At 40.7% G+C, this 23,072-nt stretch overlaps 1 long non-coding RNA gene across 1 annotated transcript; it reads left to right on the plus strand.

Annotated features, from left to right (window-relative positions):
• The first annotated feature begins 739 nt into the window (after positions 1 to 739).
• On the plus strand, positions 740 to 5,545 carry LOC144581863 (uncharacterized). The gene is made up of 3 exons (XR_013533280.1): positions 740 to 955; positions 3,490 to 3,559; positions 3,750 to 5,545. It is a non-coding gene; the product is annotated as an uncharacterized LOC144581863 (long non-coding RNA).
• Positions 5,546 to 23,072: the final 17,527 nt, after the last annotated feature.

The following is a 23,072-nucleotide window of genomic DNA, read 5'->3' on the forward strand; positions in this document are numbered from 1 at the left end:
CTTCCGTGTTGGATGCCCGTTTCCTCTTTCTTGGGTTATTGTTTCATGTTGGTTGAGCACATCCTCTAGGAGCTTCCTGAAAAAGAAATTGAAAGGAAATTTGCAGAGACCTTGCATGCTATAAAATGCAATTTCTACCCTCAAACTTGATTGATAATCTAAATATAAAGAGAATTATAGATTGGAAATATTTTCCATAAAAAATTTTAAAGACACTGCTATTTTATTTCCTTACTTGAAGTATAAGAAAAGACCTCAGGGAAGTAAAGGAACAGGCTGCTGAGGGAAGAACACTCCAGATCATGGATGTCCAGTACAAAGAGCCTGGGGTGGGTCAAGAGCAAACCTGCCATTGTGAAGGAACAGATGTCCTGGTGAAGCTGGAGCAGGGTTTGTGAGAGAAGGAGAGGTAAGATGTGGATTGCAAGAGGTAGTCTGTGGCCAGATCATGTCAGGATTTGGAGGTTTTTATAAGCATCTGGCTTTTATCCTGAATAAGCTAGGGAGGAAATGAAGAGTTTTGAGCAGAGAAGTGTCACGATCTAAATTACATGTTTAAAGCATCAGACTGGCTGCTGTGTTGAGAATAAACTAGTGGGCTAAGGCAGCAGGATGGACACCAGTTAGGAGGTGATTGCAGTAAGTCAAGCAAGTGATAATGGGCTTATACCCAACTAGTGGGATTCCAGGCAGTGAGATTGAAAATGTTGAAAAATGTTCAGTTTCTGCTTATTTTTTGAATGTGGAACCAATAGGATATGCCAATGATTGTACAGCATATGATGATGATGTAAGATAAAGGCAGAGAGGAGTTAAATATGACACCAGTATTTTCATCCTGAACAAATAGAAGGAAAGAGCTGCTGAAATGGAGACATCTGTGGAACGAGCAGTAGCAGTTTTGAACACTGCAGTTTGAGATACCTGTTAGACTCTGCATGGAAATCCCAAACAGGTAGCTGGGTATGGGAGTCTGGGGTTAAGGAGAGCGGTATTGGCTAGATGTATAAGCTCTGAAGCAATAAGCCTATAAACACAACGGAAGAGTGAGATGGCAGAGGAGGTAGTGAACATGGAAAAAGGAAAGGTCTGAGGGTTGAGATCTGAGATGTGCCCATATATTAAAGACCAGGGATCAGAGAAAAATCCATGAAGGAGATTGAGAAACTGTAGTCAGGGAGGTAGAAAGTAAGCCAGGAGACCTTCTCAAGGAGAAGGGAGTGATCAACTGTTGACTGGTTAAGTAAGATAAGGACTGAGATTTAGCAACATGATGGTCATCAGTGATTTTGACTAGCTCTACCAGTGAGAGTGAAAAATGACTGAAGTGAGTTCAAAGGGAAGTGGCAGAGTGGTCTTAGAGATGGTGAATCTATAGTCAATCCTTTAAAGGGGATTAGAGATATGATATAAAGAAAAGATATTCATTTTTCCAATGGAAGATATTATAGCACATTTGCTTGCTGGTGAGACTGATACAAGAGAGGAGTGATAAAAGAGGGAAAAAGAAGAGACAGTTACAAGTACTAAAACTTTCAAGGAAGGGGAAGGAACTAAGACTATAAGTAGAGGGATTGTCTTAGCTCAGGGGATGGAACATGTGTGTACTGTAGCAGGCAGGGTACACTATCAGACACAAGCGAATGTGGCAGTGGGAATGAGCAGGGGTGTTTTCAGGCTATTTTCATTTTCTTAGTGAATTTGGAGGTAAGGGCATGAACTTGAAGTGAGGGAAGGAAAGGAGATACTGTAGGAAAAGATACAAAATAGGTATTTAGGAAGGGAGAGGAACTAAACAAGGAGAACGGGGCAGTAAACAGACTAGGAAGATGTAGTGGGATTGCTGGGTAGCACAAAAATCTGGCTGGAGGTGAGTGATAATGAGTTTATCAGGACCACCTGATATGGATGCGGATTTTCTCCAGCCATGTTAAGCTGTATGCATGTGCAAACATCATGTGTGAGGAATTGAATTAAACAAGGATTGGGTCCTTTTCAAGAAAATGCAGTGAAAGGAGAGACAGGCAAGAGAGCTGAAAGCATATGCAAGGGAATTTATACTGATGGACTGTAGAATCTACACAGAGTAAGGACGTGAGCTGAGTGTGGGGCAGTGAAAAGCTGGTGGCATCAGAGTAACTGATACTCAGTCCCAAAGGAACAGAAATATTTTATGAGTTAGGATGATAGTGGGATTAAACTATTAGGTTGGTGCAAAAGTAATTGCAGTTTTTGCCATTACTTTTGCACCAACCTAAGAGGAAAAATAGGTGGTTATAGTCAGAACATGGAAAGCATGAAATTGAGATTATCAAGTTAATGTCAGTGCAGTCATTGGTAATGATAAGGTCTAGGATCTGAGCAATGGGAAGAGGTTGGTTGAAGAAAGGATGGAAATTAAATAATTGGAGGAAAGGAAGTCAAGGCACTGAGAGCATGTTCAGTTAGCAGGAATTCCATGACAGCATCTACGAGGGCATATTGGAGAGAGTGATGACAACCTCGAAGTTTTCACTCGTTGAACTGTTCTCATGAGCCTATGAATCTGGAGTATCATAGCCTTCTGTTCTAGGGAAGTTTTTGAATTATTTCTTTTATAATTTCTCCCCTCTGTTTTCCACATTTTCTCTTTCTTACAGTCCTATTAGTAAGTGATAGGTCTCCGAGTTCAACTTGCTAATTTAGTTGGCTCTTCCATTTTTCCTTCTCTTTGTCCTTTTGCTTAGTTTCTTGAAGACTTATCTTCCAGCCCTTTTATTGAATCTATTATTTCTGCTACCTATATTCATTTACCAAGAATGATTTCTTATGCTCTAAATCTTTCTTTTTTTCATGTAACCACATATTCTTATTTTGTGGATGTAACATTTTATTTTATTTTTTAAGGTCATTAATAATGTGTTTAAGTATTCTTTTCATTGCACTGTTACTCCAAGTTGCCTTCGTTAATTTGTTTACTTCAATCTTTAATAGTTTATGTTAGAGACTTCCCTCATACATCTGATGATACTTGATTGTTCATACTTAACAGTGAGGTACTTAAAAAGCGAATGGGAAGCTTTGTGTGTATTTACAGTGTTTGTCAATTGCTACTGTTTACTGTAGAGCAGTCAGTCAGGCACCTGGCCATTTCATTGGGAGACTTCAAAAAGTCAATGTATAAGTCTTTTCTTCAATCAGTTAGTTTTGTCAGAGGGGAATCTTCCAATTCCCTGGCTAGGAAATATAAATCTAGTTGCCAGTGCCCTAACATGCAAGTGAGGGCAACAGGGTGGGAGTCTCACTAACTAGTATATGGCATGTAGACTTGACCTCAATCATCCTTTTTCAGCCTTACTCCTGTCCTCTTCAAAACATGGTATCATTGAGTCTGAAAACCCCTGGCTCTATTTCCCTAGAAATTAAACCAGTTGCCTGCTGGGCTGGTTGGCGTACAGTAGAGGAGAAGGATTCTGAGGAGTCATCTCCAGTCCCACCCTTTTTTTTCAGCCCCATGTTGCATCCCTTTCTACAGAAGTAACAATGATCTCCACTTTCTGAGCCTTTCCAGGGTTGTACAGTAGGTATTCATTTGCTTTTTGATATTTTCCACAGCAAAGCAAACTTTCTTGCTGCTCCGTTAACTTCGTTAGCACTCACCCATCTGCCTTCTGTCTTCCAACATTTTGTTGCTAGCTCTTGTCTGCTGTTGCCTCTTCTGTTCTCTTTATCCTTCCAGGTTTTATAAGATTGTTTTTATTCCTTTTCAGTCATTTCAGAGAGGCTTCAGGATGAAGTTGTGATAAACGCATGTGTTCAGTCCACAGTGTTTAACAAGGATTGCCTCCTGATTTTTTTCATGTGAATTACTGACGAGTAGGTAGAAGACTATCCTAATGCCTTTCCTCGCGTCCCCTTGACTCCGAGTTGACCTGCAGCTGCAGTGAACATTTCCTAAGCATGCTGACAGCTTGCCCTGTCAAGCACCTGCCTCATTCTGCTTCTCTGACTGAGGATTTCCTCCAGTACAACAAGAGCTTGCCTGATAACTCACAAGGTATCCTGGAATTGCTGGGGACTGAAAACCCCTTAACCCATGTAGAATGAGGATCAGTGCATTAATACGCAACTGTCTCATACTTTGATGGGACTATTATAAGGTGGGACTATTATAAGGCATTCTGCTTGATTCCTCAGAGATCCCAAATGGGATTGAGCCCAAGTTGCCCTCAGTAAAAACCCATTCACCAATTCAAGTTTCTTTTTCACCTCTCTCACTTTTCACACTCACTCACTTGTTCTACCTGGATCCTCTCCAAGATAAACTCCTGTATCCAAAGCTTTGTCTCAAGGTCTGATTTTGGAGGAATTCAAACTAACGTGATGGGTACTGGAAGTGACCATAGAAAGTATATTCTCAGTGGTATGGAGGCAACAAAACCCCATTAATGGTGGTAAGTAAGTTGGTGACAAATCCTGGCACTTTGAAGAATTTCATTACCCACACTTGACCCCTGGTGTATTTGGTTGAGGGAAAAGTGAGAGGAGAAGCTTAGCTTATGCAACAATGCTAACTCCTGAAAGATACAGGGTTGTGATCATCATGGGAATTGAAGAATAGTCTTGTTCCCCCTAGAAGAACTGGGGGAAAATGGTAGGTTTGCATCATCCAACTATCCATTCAGAGCATAGTAATGAAAGCCAAAAGGTTTCCTTGGAAGGATCTAAAGGGATCCTCATTTCCTGCAAGCAAAGGGCAGGCTGTTCTAAGAAATGACACTCAGGAGTTCATTGGAAAAGTAATAGAACTACAGAAAGATTGAAGGCACAGTCCAAGCAGGCCTCTCATGCAAAAAGCCCTAGAGGAAGGAAATGGTCCTTAAAAACTACTGGGATGCAGGCAGGCATCTGGATAGATGTGCTAGGTAACCTTGAACCCCTAGATTCCCTGAACCATCGAGGCTAGCCGAAATAGCCTGCACCCCATTACTTGAAGAGAACAGCTTCCCATTGCCTGGAGACTCTTCACAGTCCTCCTCTGAAGCAGACACCTCCAAGATCACTTGAAGGTCTGCTACTGCCTGCCTCATTGCCTCTATTCCAAAAACTATGAAAAAGTCTCAGCATAGCCTGAACAGGGTGGCACAATTCTTGCTGTGAGACATGTGACAGATTGTATTTTCTAAAGAAGGCTGCAACAATATCTCTCATCCCAAATGCTCTTCTACCATGCAAACTTGTCATTCCTCTACCAAGAGATGAAATCTAATTTCAATCCCCTTGAATCTAAACTGGACTTTACTTGCTTTGACCAATAATGTACAGAAGTGATGCCGTGTGATTCTCACGGCTGAGTCATACAAGGTGATGCAGCGTCTGCCTTGTTCCTGGGGACATTTGCCTCTGTGGGACTGAGCTACTGCGTAAGACCACCTACCCTGAGGCTGCCATGCTGGAAGAAAGCAAAGCCACATGAAGAGCACGTAAGCTGGTTGCTTTGGCAAGATCCTTCGTACTAATAGTGAATGTGCACATCTATCTTTCTCGGTAAATGCAAACTACTTTTGCAATAGTCTCACGCTAAGTGCCAAAGACTGCGGTACTTGTTGAATGCATTCTCTTTATCATTCACTACCTGGTCCTAGGAATTTGTTAAATGCTCCTCGTTTCCATTACAAATAGTCTGCAGTGAGCTTGATCACCTTGGCATTCTATAGGACATCATCCTGGCCCATTATATTAATGACAGAATAATAATTGGACTTGGTTTTTAGGAAGAAGCAAGTATACTGGTTTTATATACTTCATGCAGAAGGATGAGAGATAAGCCCTACAAAGTTTTGGAAGTCTGCCACATCAGGGAATATTTAAGGGGCCCAAAGATCTAGGGATATGTTGAGACATCCTATCCAAAAGAATACTTTGCACTTCTTACCACTTGGTGAACTGCTTTGAATTCTTGAGAGAGAGAAAAAAAATTACCCATGAGAATAATGCTCTGATCCTTTGTATCAGAAGACTGTTGGCTTTGAGGGGGTCCGAGAGAGTATCCTTTAAAGACTTAAAAAGGCATCAGCTTAGGAATTGTACCTTGCATGTCTGGGTCATTGTCCTTGAGCATGTTTGTTGATCCAGTGATCACTACACGCAATCACTGTGCTGTTTTCCCAGCATTTGGAAGACACAGGAATGGTAATTAAAGGATACAAGTAGGACTGACGTAAACACTCTCTTCGACCCATTAGTGGAAATTATGTTTTTAATTCTTATAACTGTAGGCTTTTCCTGATTAGAAGCCTTGGTCTCAGGTGTGTGTACACAGGGAGACAGTAAGTTTTCCGCTGCATCAATACAGTACCACCTGAGGATTTGGGCATCTCCATACTAACAGATCAGCAGGCAAAAATGGGAGTACTGTACTGTCAGGGATGACTGACTGGTTATCTTGGAGAATTGGAGTTGCTGCTACATAATGGGCCCAGGGAGGAAGATGTCTAGAACTTGGGGGATTAACCTGGGCCCCCCTTAGTGCTTCTCCGTCTGGTGGTAATAGCAGAGAAGCAATTGAAGCAACCATGTCCTGACAAGGGCAAGATAATTAAGGCTCAGCCACTCAGAGATGAAGGTCTGGTCATTCACTGAGCAAGCAACAATGACTAGAGGAAGTGCTAGCCGAGGATTCAGGAAATCTAGAAGAGGTGGAAGAGGAGGGAGATGATGAGTATAGATTATAGACTTGGGAGCAGCTGCAGCAGTGAAGATTGTGACTTGTTTCATACATTCTTCTATTTTCAGTCATTTTTGGAGATTGCAGCCAGTTACAACTCTGAAATGTCAGGAACACAGCAAACTCAGAATGGGCATGAGAGGATCTGCTGAGAGCAAGGAATGAACATGACAGTCACTATTGAGACCCTGCCCATGGCCCCCGGCTCACTTGTTAGCTCTCCAGCAGCTTGCAAACCTGTCTATACACACTGACATCTTCCTACCATGAATCCCATACCCTCTGCTTCTCTGCTGAGGCCCTTCTTAGTCCACAGCACAAGTAGCCTGCAAGTGCCCAGGGCATAATGCCAACAAGGTCAATCTTTAATCGATGAGGTTCAAGATTCAGAAGAGTGAATTCCTTCTGAGACACATTCTATCTGGTTTCTCAGAGGCTCTCCAGAGAAAGTGAGCCCCAGTTGTTTAGGAAAATGGAATCTACTCATTAAGACACCCCTTTTTGACTTTTCTCCTTTCTTTCCCTCCCTTCCCCACTCCATCTCATGAAGTTCCTGGGATCACCAAATAAACCATCTGTAATCAAATCTTCATCTCAGTCTGCATTTTGGGGAACCCAAACAAAGATGGTAAGTTTGCCTATCTATATTTATTTCTTATTTGCTACAAGTATTTTTAGTAATTTTCTAGACCAAAGTAATATGATATCCACTGATAGGCTGAAGTAATGCACATTTATAGTGATACCTGCAGCAAAACTGTGAAGAACAGTTTTAAAAAGTTATTTTCACTAGTTTATGAAAAATGAAGGAAGTAAACTTTGAAAAAATGCAGTAATGCATCCTAACACCGTATGAAGAGGCGTATTTTCATAACTGTAGAAATGGTTGGTAGGGCTGTCAACTATCCAAGGATTATTTTGAAATAGCTGTCATTGGCCAACTACTATGACTAATGAAATCAACATTTTCACCATGCAGGCAAAATAAACATCATAAGTCAAATTTTATAGGTATACATTTTTTCTTTAAAAGTGGTTGAACTATCTGGGTTATTCAACTCTTTATTTTGATTTTATAGCAGAGTTTTCCCATACACAAATACACATACACACATTTGCATTCAGACATATATGCGCACATCTTTTAGTATTTTAAATATTTTCAAAGGGTAGCTCTATAGATTTATGCATTTTAACTTTGGTAATGCACATAGTATTCCCTTTGGAATGCAGCTTATGAAGAAATCCACGCTGGGGGCAAGTATATAGTAGTTCTTTCTTTATCTCCTGCACATATTAGGAAACCCTCCAGGAGGGATATCACTAAGACAGATTTAGAAGGACCTCTGCATTCGCAGAGACAAAAATATCAGTGGCAACCTGAAAAAGCCAGTGAGTAGTCAAAAACTGAGAATAAACAAGCGTTGCTCATTTTAAACCATATAAATATTTGTTGAATAAATCCTGTTTTATTTTCACTTTTGATGGGATGTAAACCAAATGCTGTCCAGATTCTTTCTTCCTACAGGCTTATGAATACTCAAGTATGGCATATTTGCTGCCATATACAGGCTTTGTTGAACATGGATTGTTTTTGTCTACCTTTCTCCATTTCAACCATGTGGTTCTAGTGAGAACTTCTAATTATGAACCCCTGATCTCTCTGTTCCAGTCAAAGGGCAGGAATGTGGTTAGTTACCATGCATCATGCACTGTCTTCAGTGATTATTCCAAGAGGCTGTGAAAGCTAAACCAATCAGAGGCCTTCCCCAGGATTCTGAAGTGGAGCTCCACAGGGAGGAAGAGCTTTCTTTGCTAGTGATGATGTCTGAAAGCAGCCATGTAACTCCACCCCATGGAGACAGCTGGTATGAAAGAATAAAACGGAATTGTAAGAACAGGTGATACAAAATGTCAAGTCCTCCTAGAGTTGGAGAATCCACTGCCCAATTCTGTGCCTCCTGTCTTCTGGGGTTTGGTTGTTTCCCTCCTTCCACCTTCTGGGAGCACCTCTTGTATCTCTCCCTTTACTCCTCTGTGGAGCTCCAAGTAAGCCATCTTGCATTCCTTGTTTACAACCAAGAGCTAAATGTGCTGCATTTACTTTTGTTGTTTTATCAAATAGTTATAAATAAAACTGCTTAATTGGTCAAAGCATTCTGCGGCTTTTTCTTTTTCACATCTCAGTAATTGATTTCTAAGGAAGAGATGACATCTTGCTGGGATTGTTTTCACCTATTGCTCTTTTGCCCAGCTTTACTCAGCTCAGATACTGACTAAACCTGTTCAACTTGGCTGGTGTGTCTACAGAGTACAGAGGTAGGTGCACATCATGGCTCAGGTGCAATAGTGACCTTAGCTTCCCAAATTGTAATGTCAGGTTACCAATGCAGAGACGCGTTGGTATTGCCTAGTTATTCCCAGGATACCCTCACCTTTTACTCCAATGACAGCAACCAGAGGTCTCAACAACAAACTAGCTCTTATCTATTATGCTGCAGACTAACAACTCTTTTTTTTTTATTTTGAGACAGAGTCTCGCTCTCTTGTACAGGCTGGAGTACAGTGGTGCAATCTCAGCTCACTGCAACCTCAACCTCCTAGGCTCAAGCGATTTTCCCACATAAGTCTCCCGAGTAGCTGGGACTACAGGGGCACACCACCAGGCCCAGCTCATTTTTGTTTTTTATATTTTTTTGTAGAGCTGGGGTTTCACTGTGTTGTCCAGGCTGATCTTAATTAAATTCCTGGGCTCAAGCAATCCACCCACCTCAGCCTTCCAAAGTACTAGGATTACAGGCATGAGGCACTGCATCCAGTCAACAATTCCTAGAACTATTTTTTGTTACAATTCTGAAGACAGGGCTCAATATCGGTTTTAGGGATTTTGTTTTGCTTTATATTTTACTGAGTGCTCATCCTGTTTTTAATCATTTTAGAGCCATTTCGAGGATGCATAACCGTCAACCGTTCTTTGTCAGGTCCTCCAAATTGTAGGTTTAAAAGAGGCAGTATGTGATTGGCCTAGCTTGGGTCACGTGGCCTTCCTCCATTAGGAGGAGGGCAGGGCACATCCAAAAAGGTTACCCATTGGGGGGTGTAATGCTCTAAGGGAAATCAGATGCTGTTGGTTAGAGGAACGGATACTAAGTAGTAAAATAACCACAAATGCCCACTGCAGGGAACATATTTTCACTGCAGTGAGAGTATTTTCACCAGAGCTAAGCAGAACGTAACTGGATAGTAACTGCTTCCTAAAATACCACATTCACCTGCAACATGCAAAGGACTGAGACTACTTCTCTTGAACTTCCCACTTTCGTTTTTCTTTTCTTTTCTTTTCTTTTTTTTTTTTTTTTTTTTTTTTAGACAGAGTTGAGCTCTTGTTCCAAGCTGGAGTAGAGTGGTGAGATCTTGGCTCATTGCTACCTCTGCCTCCAGGGTTCAAGTGAATCCTGAGTAGCTGAGATTACAGACACGTCCCACCATGCCTGGCTAATTTTTGTATTTTTTTTTTTTTTTTTTGAGGCGGAGTTTCACTCTTGTCACCTAGGCTGGAGTGCAATGGCGCGATCTCAGCTTACCACAACCTCTGCCTCCTGGGTTCAAGCAATTCTCCTGCCTCAGCCTCCCAAGTAGCTGAAAATACAGGCGTGCGCCACCATGCCCAGCTAATTTTTTTTTTTTTTTTTTTTTTTTTTTTGTATTTTTAGTAGAGGCTGGGTTTCACCATGTTGACCAGGACGGTCTCTATCTCTTGACCTCGTGATCCACCCGACTCGGCCTCCCAAAGTGCTGGGATTATAGGCATGAGCCACCGCGCCCGGCCACCAATTTTTGTACTTTTAGTAGAGATGGGGTTTCACCATGTTGGCCAGCCTGGTCTTGAACTCCTGGCCTCGAGTAACCTGCCTGCCTTGGCCTCCCAAAGCCCTAGGATTACAGGCGTGAGCCACTGTGCCCGGCCCCACGTTTCATTTTTCACTTCATTTAGACTAAGGCAGAATTCGTAGTTTCTTTTTTCCCCCTTATTATATTTTTTCAGAAAAATAAAAAACATTCTCAAAATTTCAGAAGAAAGCCTTTCTTTAAAATATTACCTTACTAGATTTATCTTGTCCAATGTGGAATGCTATGCATTATACACTGTTAAGTAAAAACAAGCAAGCAACAGAATAGTATGAAATCTCATTCTGATAATCTTAAAACATTATTTAAAAAAGTATTAGGAGACAGATACTCATTATGTTTGTTGCCCAAGCTGGAGTGCGACAGCTAGTCACAGACATGATTATAACACAGAACAGCCTCAAACTCCTGGCTTCAAGAGATCCTCCTGCCTCAGACTCCCAACTAGCTGCATAAAACATTTTAAAATACAAATATAACTGAATGTGTACTAAAAAATCTTCTTTATAGGTACTTACACAACATGTAATGCTGGTGTGGTAAGCAGAAAATGGCCCCTCAAATATGTCCACATCTTAATCTCTAGAACTTTTAGATATGTTACCTTATTGGCAAAAGGAGCTTTGCAGATATGGTTAAATTAAGGATCTTGAGATGGGAAGTTTAGCCCAGATTATTCAGGTGGGCTTAATGTAATGACAAGGATACTTTTAAGTGAAAAAGAGAGGCAGAAGAGTCAGTTTCAGGGCGGTATAGTGAAAAAAAAGATTTGACCGCCATTACCAGGTTTGAAGACGGAAGGAAGCCACAAGCAGAGGAACTGCAGGCAGCCTTAGGGGCTAGAAAAAGCAAAAACAGATTCTCCCTTAGCGCCCCTAGAAGGGAACTCATTCCTGCCAGCACCTAGAGTTTCGTCCAGTGAGATCCATTTTGGATTTCTGACCTCTAGGACTAAATAGTAAATTTGGGGTGTGTGTGTGTGTGTGTGTGTGTGTGTAAGCCACCAAGTTTGTGGAAATTAATTATAGCACCAATGGAAAATGGATGCAGGTGGTAAATCTTGGGAAATGGGTTTTTTGGAGGAGGGATGTAGAAGGAGAGATCAATGGACATTAATTCTTCCAAGCTGGGAATTTTTGCAAGAATGTACTATTTGTAAGTTAGACACTAGTATATATATATATATTTTGATGATACCATGCAACTAGGATAACAACTTATTTTCAGAAGGGTGTACTGAATTTGTTGAAATTATCAGTTTCTCCATGAGAGAGGATTTGCTACTTAATGTTGGTAGATATTTTTAAATACATACATAGATTTGCATTAATTAAGAAATGTCTCTTTGTAGAGGTGACTCTGTATTGGTATGTATGTGTGTGTGTGTATATATATATACCCATATTTATTTATTTGACCAAGATCAGGATTTATTTTTCTCTCATGTAACTTGAAGACCAGGGGTCCAGAGGAAGGAGACCCAGGGCTTGTTAAAAGTTTCAAGTTTATCTGTTTCTCAGTATTTTTCTAACTCTCTGTTCTGACATCTGAACACATGGCTTCCATTCTCTAGGTTGTCTTATAACTGCAAGATGGGCATAGTAGATCCAGCTGTGGCATCTGAGTTCTGGATAAGAAGAAGAAGAAAGAATGGGTGCAAAAGAGCACATTCTAGCTCTTTAAAAGGAATCAGCCCCTTTTAAGAAGCATTTTAAATTAGCATTGGCAATAATCTGACCACATAGCCACCTCTATCCACAAGTCAAGCTAGGAAATGTAGATTTTCAGTAGGGTACATTGCCACCCCTAACAAACAGATTTCTCTTAGTGAGGAAGAAGGGGAGAAATTGATTGGGGTAAGCAACTACCAGCCTGTGTGTACAGGCTTCAGTGACAACCAAATTATAAAGCAGGGGCCTCTGTAACTATATATTTAAAGATCAACACTATGCCATAGTGAACAGCTCTTAACTGTTCGAGGCAGTATAAATAGACATACTATAAACATTTTATAAGTCTTCAAAGCTACCTCATTAAAAAAGAGAGAGAAAACAGCAATAAAAATTAAAAACCTAAAAACAGTTTCACTATGAATTGGTTTGTAGGACAACTCAGTAAATTTAGTTTTAAAAAAATCCAGGTTTAAGATGAACTTCAGAAGGGATATAAACTACCCCCTCTTTGAAATTGTATGCATAATTTATGTGGTTGAGTATTTTTCTCATTCTATTTCACATAGATCCTCAAAGGAGTAGGTGACCCAGAAAAGGTTAATAACATAAATCTAGGTGTTGTGCCCGTTTGGAAAATGCCAAACAACTAGTCTAACTGAACTCAGAGCAGAATTGGGAGTTTGGATATCACACATATTCTCAGGCCAACAGAAATTCAAGGATATGACATTGCCTAATGCAGTTAAGAAAGTTGAGGGCAGCCAGAGTCCAGGGACTGGTCAAAGACATGCATTAAGCAGCAAAACGCAGAGGCTTTTGGCCTCTGAAGCAGTAGGAATGAACTCTGTCTCCTGACAAGCCCCCTACGGACCCAGCTTCGGAGCTGTCCTTGGAGTAATGAAATCCTAGAGAGGGCAGTGTTTCATTTTGAGTCTGAAAAGCAAGAAAAGAACAACATGGTCCATCTGTTTTGACATATCTCCCAACACAGATATTTGGCATTTAGTATTGAAACTGTTTATCAAGCACTAATGCTGATGGTTAACAAACAGGAGCCTCATGTACTGTGTTACTCTACTGATATGTGGGGGGAAGAGGTCTCTAATCCATTCATCTCATTAATTTACCAACACGGGTTTAAGAGGACATAGATACTTGGGGACTAAAACAGACTAAGTCTGATTATTTTATCAAAAGAGTCCCAAAAGAAAAAATTAAAGTGGCATCATTGTGACATAATGGCTATCTGGATTTTAAGATACCTGGGATTGTATTTGCCAGGGAAAAAGTGCCACTTTAGGGCTCCATCCTAGAGTGTCAGCCCCTCCTGCTGTCCCCTGCCCGTCTGTGGAAAGGAGAAACTATTCTCTAGTTCCAACGTTTCCAAAGTGGGGTGTGAGTGTGCACCTCACAAGACTGTCAACATCATCATTATGGTGTGGGAAGAAAACATTATCTTAAAAATTAGGGAAATAGGCCCTACAAATACCACTACATGGACTGACAGCAGTGCCATCACTAGATGGTGATGTTAGATGGTCAGGCTTCACTTATTGGAGGGGATGCTTTTTCAGAGAAGCATCTCTCATCTCAGAGGAGAAGCATCAGAGAGGATACTTCTCCATTCACAGCATGGAGGTGCTGACCATGGAGTTTCCACTTCTGCTCTGCCAGTGTATTGCCGGAACAAGGTCTCTTCAGCTACTCACAAGACAATGACCATCTAATCAGATCTAAGAAGAAGATGCTCTCACCAAACTGAAAATGTCAAGAATCCTACCAGATATGGAAGTGTATCTACAGTCATACACCTAGATTTCACTTGAGGTGTGTTTCTCTTGTGTCTGTGGCATGTCTTTTGCAATTATGACAGTCATTAAAACTAATGAAAAAACAAATAACTGAGAAGCAGATCTTTGAATTGCTGGGTCACAAATGTGAAACTACCATCTTCAAAAAGAAAGAAGGATCTTCAACCACACTGCACTGGTTTAAAATGGCATTTTTAAAAGGAAAAAACATATGCCATGAATAAAAATTAATTTTCAATATTTTCAAATATTATGTATCTCAAACTTAGCTCATTCTTTAAGCATACCTATTTTGTGTATGTTTGGTTATATAATATATTGATACAGCAATACATGTATAAGACGACATATAAATATAATACATCCTGATGAGTTGTGCTCAAAATTTTACTTACTATTGGCTTATAAAATCAAAAATGTTTAGAAACCACTGCTAACAATAATAGTGGATGGTCGTGGTAGTGATTTATTCATTAAATGATCTAATCCTTGTCAATTTAGTAATCCTCTGGATGACTCAATGCTTTAACCTAATTAAAATAAAATCTTTCCTTTCTTCAAGCTATCACAACAGCATATCTTGAAAATTTCTGTAACTTTCACTAATTATACTTCACACTCTTCTTGCATTGTAATTATTTGAGTAGATGCATGGTTCTTCCTGTTGACTTGAGGAAAAACTCACTGAAGGCAGGCATAGAATTTGAGTCATTTCTGCTTAATTATTTACCTCCCATAGCACTTAGCACCTAGGAGATGTTCAGCAAAACTTTATTTGGAAGAGAAAATAAGTATGTGCCTAGAAGTCCTTCAGGACTAATGATCATCATGGGAAGTTTCATTATTTGGCAAATTATTGAGGTCAACCACTCAGCACTATGTCTTACTCAGAGTGTTCTCTGCATAGGACATGATTTTTCTCATCCTCTAATCTTACAAGTCCAAAGTATGCTCACTTCTGCTCAGAAACAAAGTGGTAATACATTTAGACACTTGTGGCTCAGAGATAACTAACTCATTTTTGTATGTTTCCATATTAAATTATTGCATCAGATACAATGTTCCATAGTTGTTCTCAGTTTGATTCTCACACATATGTTAAAAGAACCAAATGTAGTATCACATTTATCTAACTCATATATAGATACAGGTATAGATTTTTAAATAACCTGCAATAGTAGATAACCTCACTATTCAAAATCATCCTAATAGTTCAATCATTTACAAGCTATGCAGTAACTCCTAATGAACTCCTCAAGAGTAGGGACTAGGTGGAATCTTGCCTTATGTGCTGGCCCGATGATGTCTTATTTGACTTCAGCCACGTGTCTGATTCAGCCGTGTATCTGATTCTTCCCCACTTTAATGTGTGTGTCAAAATTATTTTAACATAATCTCGCTGCTTGGAACAGGTACATAGAGTTCCCTTGATTCCTCAGTAATTTCCCAACTCATAAACCCATCAAAAATTAAAATTAAAACATTTTTATTTGCCTTTGAAAATAATAAATATTAATTTTTTATTATAAAATATTTTATTTATTAATAAAAGTTTTTATTTGCCTTTGCAAATCAAATTATCATTGACAATTTGATCATTATTTTTAGAAAATTTCTGCCATACTAAACTATGAAAAATTACTAAATAATAAAAAATAAGTGGGATATGCATCTCAATAAAGAGATCCACTCTTTTATAATTTCTGCATCAATTTACCCATACTTGGTGATGACACATAGCAACTTATACTTTCTAAGGAAAAGATATGGCTGGGCGCAATGGCTCACACCTGTAATTCCAGCACTTTGGGAGGCCGAGACGGTCAGATCACATGAGGTCAGGAGTTGGAGGCCAGCCTGGCCAGCATGGTGAAACTCCATCTCTACTAAAAATACAAAAATTAATTGGGTGTGGTGGTGGGGGTGGGGGTGCCTGTAATTCCAGCTACTTGGGAGGCTGAGACAGGAGAATCCCTTGAACTTGGAAAGTGGAGGTTGCAGTGAGCCAGGATCATGCCATTGCATTCCAGCCTGGATGACAACAGAGAAACTCTGTCTCAAGAAAAGGAAGAAAGGAAGGAAGGAAGGAAGGAAGGAAGGAAGGAAGGAAGGAAGGAAGGGAGGGAGGGAGGGAGGGAGGGAGGGAGGGAGGGAGGGAGGGAGGGAGGGAGGGAGGGAGGGAGGGAGGGAAGAAAGAAAAAGAAAGAGAAAAAAGAAGGAAAGAAAGAAACAGAAAGAGAAAAAAGATAAAGAGAGAAAGAAAGAAAGAAAAAAAAGAAAGAGAGAAGAAAGAAAGAAAGAAAGAAAGAAAGAAAGAAAGAAAGAAAGAAAGAAAGAAAGGAAGGAAGGAAGGAAGGAAGGAAGGAAGGAAGGAAGGAAGGAAGGAAGGAAGGAAGGAAGGAAGAGAAGAGAAGAGAAAGAAAGAAGATTCCTTTGGAAGTTGATTTCCAGTTTAATCCCACTGCGGTCTGAGAGAGTGTTTGATATAATTTCAATTTTCTTAAATTTACTGAGGCTCGTTTTATGGCCTATCATATGGTCTGTCTTGGAGAAAGTTCCATATGCTGTTGAATAGAATGTGTTGTCTGCGGTTGTTGGATGAAATGTTCTGTATATATCTGTTAAGTCCATTTCTTCCAAGGTATAGTTTAAATCCATTGTTTCTTTGTTGACTTTCTGTCTTTATGACCCGTCTAGTGCTGTCAGTGGAGCATTAAAGTCCCCCACTAGTACTGTGTTGCTATCTCCTTTCTTAGGTCTATTAGTAATTGCTTTATAAATTTGGGAGCTCCAGTGTTAGGTGCATATATGTTTAGGATCTGTGATATTTTCCTGTTGGATGAGGCCTTTTTCCATTAGCTACTGTTCCTCTTTGTCTCTTTTAACCACTGTTGCTTTAAAGTTTGTTTTGTCTGATGTAAGAATAGCAACCCCTGTGCACTTTTGGTGTCCATTTGCATGAAATGCCTTTTTTCACCCCTTTACTTTTTATGTGAGGCCTCATGTGTTAGGTGAGTCTCCTGAAGGCAGCAGATGGTTAGTTGGTGACTTCTTATCCATTCTGCAGTTCTGTATCTTTTAAGTGGAGCATTTAGGCCACTTACATTCAGCGTCAGTATTGAAATGTGAGGTGCTGTTTCCTTCATCGTGCTCTTTGTTGTCTGTGTACTTTTTGCTTGTTGTTTTTGCTTTTTAACTTGCATTTTTGTCTTATAGGTCCTGTGTGAGTTAAGCTTTAAAGAGGTTCTGTTTGATGTGTTTCCATGGTTTGTTTCAAGATTTAGAGCTCCTGTTAGCAGTTCTTGTAGTGGCGGTTTGGTAATGGCAAATTCTCTCAGCATTTTTTTTTGTCTGAAAATGACTATATCTTTCCTTCATATATGATGCCTAGTTTCACTGGACACAAAATTCTTGACTGATAATTATTTTGTTTGAGGAGGCTGAAGATTGGTCTCCAATCCCTTTTAGCTTGTAAGGTTTCTGCTGAGAAATCTGCTATTAATCTGATAGGTTTTCTTTATAGGTACCCAGTGCTTCTATCACATGGCTCTTAAGGTTTTTTCTTTCGTCTTAATTTTGGATAACCTGATGACAATGTGCCGAGGTGAAGATCTTTTTGCGATGAATTTCCTAGGTGTTCTTTGTGCTTCTTGTATTTAGCTGTCTAGGTCTCTCACAAGGCCATTGAAGTTTTCCTTGATTATTCCCCCAAATATGTTTTCCAGGCTTTTAGAGTTCTCTTCTTCCTTAGGTACACCGATTATTCTTAGGTTTGGTCATTTAACATGATCCCAGACTTCTTGGAGGCTTTGCTCATATTTTCTTTTCTTTTCTTTTTTTTTTTGAGATGGAGTCTCACTCTGCCACCAGGCTGGAGTGCAGTGGAATGATCTTAGCTCACTGCAACCTCCGACTCCTTGGTTCAAGCTATTCTCCTGCTGAAGCTTCCCAAGTAGCTGGGATTACAGGTGCCTGTCACTATACCCAGCTAATTTTTGTATTTTTTTGTAGAGGTGGGGTTTCATCATGTTGGCCAGGATGGTCTCAATCTCCTGACCTTGTGATCTGCCTGCCTTGGCCTCCCAAAGTGCTGGATTACAGGCATAAACCACCGTGCTTGGCCCATATTTTCTTATTCTTTTTTTTTTTGTCTTTATTGGATTGGGTTAATTCAAAGACCTTGTCTTGGAGCTCTGAATTTCTTTCTTCTACTTGTTCAATTCTATTGTTGAGATTTTCTAGAGCATTTTACATTTCTAAAAGTGTGTCGAAAGTTTCCTGAATTTTTTTATTGGTTTATCTTTAAGCTATTTATTTCCATGAATATTTCTCCCTTCACTTCTTATATCATTTTTTCTTTTGATTTCCTTGCATTGGGCTTCATCTTTCTCCAGTCCCTCCCTGATTAGCTTAATAACAAACCTCCCAAATTCTTTTTCAAATAAATCAGGGATTTCTTGTTGGTTTGGATTCATTGCTGGTGAACCAGTGTGATTTTGGGGGTGTTGAAAAGCCTTGTTTTGTCATATTACCAGAATCGGTTTTCTGGTTCCTTCCCATTTGGGTAGGCTCTGTTGGAGGGAAGGTCTAGGGCTGAAGGCTGTTGTTGAGATTCTTTTGTCCCATAGGGTGTTTCCTTTATATAGTACACTCCCCCTTTTCCTATGGATGTGGCTTCCTGTGAGCCAAACTGCAGTGATCTTTGTGTCTCTACTGGGCCTAGCCACCCACCTGACACTGGGCTTGTACTGAGGGTTGTCTGTACAGAGTCCTGTGATGCGAACCATCTATGGGTCTCTCAGCCATGGATACCAGTGCCTATTCTGGTGGAGGTAGCAGAGGGTGCAGTGGACTCCGTGGGGGTCCTTAGCTTTGGTGGTTTAATGCTTTATTTTTGTGCTCATTTGCCTTCTGGCAGGAGGTGGTTGCTTTCCAGAAAGCATCAGTTGTAGAAGTGTGGAGAGGGACCAACGGTGGGCGGGGCCCTAGAACTCCCCATTATATACCCTTTTGTCTTTATCAGAGCTGATAGAAAAGGACCATCAGATGAGGGCAGGGCTAGGTGTGTCTGAGTGCAGACTCTCTTTGGGCAGGTCTTGCTGTGGCTGCTGTGGGGTATGGGGGTGAGATTCCCAGGTCACTGGAGTTGTGTACCAAGGAGGATTATGGCTGCCTCTGCTAAATCATGCAGGTTGTCAGGGAAGCAGGGGAAAGATGACAGTCACCAGCCTCACCCAGCTCCCACACAAACTGAAGGGCCAGTCTCACTTCTACTGTGCCCCTTACAACAGCCTGGAATCTGTTTCCAGGTGGAGGGCAAGACAGGCTTGGAAATTTGCCCAAGGATATCTGCTTCCCAGCTGCGAGAGAAAAGGACTTTAGGTTTTCCCCACCTGTGAAGTCTGCGCACTGGATTCCTGCTTTCCCTTGAGTTCCGTCCAGGAGGCTTCTCGCCCCATTCAAATTGTTGCAGAGTTCAGCTAGAGAATTCCTTCTCCCCATAGTTTTTCCTCCCGCTCCTCTGGCCACCCTCCCAATGGATCCCTGTGGTATCAGGCAGGAATGTGCTGCTTGGGGACTCAGTGAGCCCCCAGGGCCTTTCTGCTGCTTCCTCTACCCCTGTCTTTCACTGGGCTCTCTAACTTGACTCTGCTCCAGATAAAGTCAGAAACTTCTCCCGAAAATAGACCTTCAGCCTCTCCAGTCGGGGTGTGTGTTGGGGAGAAGAGGGTCTCCCTTTCCCACTTCCGCAGTTGGGGCACTCACAGTATTTGAGGTGCCTCCTGGGTCCTGTGGGAGCAGTCTGCTTCCTTCAGAGAGTCTGTGGGTCCTCTCGGGATCACTGTTTTGTTTCTGCAGTGGATCTGGAGCTAAAATTCACACCACAGGTTTCTGCATGCTGCTCTGTCCAGAGCTGTAATCTAGTCCTCTCAGCAAAGGATTTTTCTGACTGCATTCTGAGATCTAGCCTCCTGGCAGGGGCAGCAGGACGTGGTGTAGAAAAGCTCGGGAGTCAAGAGCAAGGCTTGTTCTTAGTCCTTCCAATCACCAAGGTGTGACCCGTGCTGACTCTTTTGGTATCTCTGGGCTTCTGCTCTCTCCTCTGTAAATCCAATGGTCTTAATTAAGGTCCCTTCCAGTCCTACAAAAGGAGGTTGTAGGTCTGTAGTTTCAAAGCTTCATTCACTATTATGATTCGTGATCAGCTTTGAAGGCAGTAGTGCTAGTGGGTAAACATCAAACTGTAAGCTTGTTTGCCCAGTTCTAACCTAATACCACCACTGACCACTGAGAAAGTCACTTCAATGCTTTTAGTTTCCTGATCTGTAAGTGCAAACCTTGTTTTCAAATTTGTTGTAAAAGTTATGTGAAATAATAAAAATAAAAGTGTATAGATTATAACATAACACCACAGACAGGCCAGGCATGGTGGTGCATACCTGTAATCCTAGCACTTTGAGATGCCAAGGTGGGTGGATCACTTGAGCTCAGGAGTTCGAGACCAGCCTGTCCAACATGGTGAAACCCCATCTCTACTAAAAATACAAAAATTAGCCAGGCATAGTGTAATCCCAGCTACTCACAAGGCTGAGGCAGGAGAACCGCTTGAACCCAAGAGACAGAGATGGCAGTGAGCCGAGATCATGCCACTGTACTCCAGTATGGGGAACAGAGAGAGAATCCATTAAAAAAAAATACACACACACACACACACATATAAATAGACATATACACATATGCACACACACTGTGAAGTTGCATTTTAAAAGAATTTAATTTTCATAAACCTTAGTGTGCAAAAAGTGAAAAAAAAATTCTTTTTTACCCTACTGCATGTACTCTCTCTTTCAAACTAGACTCTATCCTCCAGTGCTCCACAGAGAATGAGACTACAGAGAGAATATACATAGAAACAAAAGAAGCTAAATCTTAGCGTTTGAGCTTCCAAGCATGGAGCCCCAAGTGATGTATACAGTTTTCTAAGGCATTTCTGTACAGGATCTTCTCCTTGTGTGTGCTGACTTGACAGCTTGATTCACACACAAAATACACACGTACCTCACACACATATATATACCTTATGTATATACCTTACATCAATGCTTCATGCCTACTATATATATAATCCCTTTTAGGGGCACATGGAAATAAAAGTAGAAAATGTAATTCAAAAAATGGAAACCACTCTCTTCTTTCTTTTCTTTAATGTTTGCCATTTAAAACTCAGAAATTTGACAAACTATATTTTTTAAATGGACTATTTTTAAAACCTTTAATACTAGTCTATATGTTCTATTTATATTGGTTTATAGTTTGTCAGCAAATTGTACTTAACACCCACAGGTAAGTGTAGCACTGTTCTGAGCACCAAGGATACAGAATATGGAGCAGACACTACCTTGTAATCAAGAGGAGACAAGACATATAAACATGTAATTCTCCAAATGTGTACATAAATGCAGTTCTGTAATTAAAGACTGAATATGAGAGGAGGGAGATTTTCTGGTGGGTTGGTGATGATTGCTTCTTTCTTCCCCATGCTATCCTGGCATCTTTTTCCCTTCCTTGGGACTGGAATTATAGAATGCAGGGACAGTTGTTCAGCTTATACATCATGGGCATAAACAAATAGTCATTAATTTAAACACATTTTAAAGCTAGCCAGAAATAGCTCTTCAGGAAAGAGTCCAAGTTTTTCCCTCTGCAAAGAGAAAATGGTAGCTGAGAAACAGGTTATGAACTATGTTCAATTTACACAAAGAACATACTTAAGAGTTCTAAAATGTGTGGATATTCTAGGGGAAGAAATGCAGTTGCAGCCAAACCCCTATCCTCAATCAAAGGGGCAGAGGGTGGAATATGATCCCTGTTCTAAGCCCATTTTCATTCTCGCCCACTTGTGCCATGCTGTTGTTGTTTTTTCCAGCAAACACTCTTATGTATGTTACTTAACATTTCTAAGCACTTTACACATATTAACTGATTTGACTCTCATAATAACCTTATGGAATAAGAACTATTAGTATCTTTCCCATTTTACAGATGTAGAAACTAAGGCCCTGAGAGATTCGATAACACTCCCAGGGAAGTGGGATTTGGCCCCAGGATGTCTGGCTTCTTGGCCCACATTCTTGACTATAAAAGCTGCACTGTCTCCTTGGCTGAAGGATGAACTTTATGCATTTTAACAGACAAGGGGGTGTGGGTAGAGTGAGAAAAGAAAGGAAAGGCTTTGGAAGTGATCAAAAGAGAAGAGGAAAAGAAGGAGAGAGTCTGGGATAGTCATGAGAAGGCAATGGAAAAAGTGGAAGAACAGGAAGTGGAAGAAAAAAAGCAAAGAGAAATTAACCTTTGCCCTGCTAGGCTCCTTGGCAACCAAAACTGTTTTCAAGCGGCGCGTTTAACTTCATGGGGTTTCCCCAGGCTGTTTCTGCAGCAACCCCACAAGGGCCTCTTTTCACAGCAATTATGAAAGTGATGGTGGGAGGAAATACTGCTCACTATTTAGGTTAAAAAGCCACCCAAATAAACGCATTAACCCAGTAGTAAGATTAAATTTCTGGCCCCAAAGGGAAATTTTCAGAAGGTGTCCTTTACCATGTGTAAATTGGAAACAATTTCCTCTCTTGGGCAAGATAACTGCTGTGGGAGGTGGAAATAAATGTAGTGTTTTGTGAAAACTTGGGTTTCTCTGATGCGTTCTGTGAAACGCTAACGTCTAACGGGAGTGTTCAAACAGTACATCTGATAACATTTTTTTTCCTGTGACCTTGGATTTTACGTTTGGCTTTGCTCTTAAGTGATTATAGGATGGGAATGAGACTCTTGACAGCTACAGGGAAATGTGTCCCTAAAGAACTTGGTGTCAGGAAGGAAAATGAGGTTGTCCTCCAAGAGCTAAACAACAAAATCAATACATATTGTATGGAGCAGAGATGTGCAAAGTCATCATGCTAAACATAGTAACCTGAC

Source organism: Callithrix jacchus, chromosome 3 (genome assembly GCF_049354715.1).
Source record: "Callithrix jacchus isolate 240 chromosome 3, calJac240_pri, whole genome shotgun sequence".
Taxonomy (NCBI): Eukaryota; Metazoa; Chordata; class Mammalia; order Primates; family Cebidae; genus Callithrix; species Callithrix jacchus.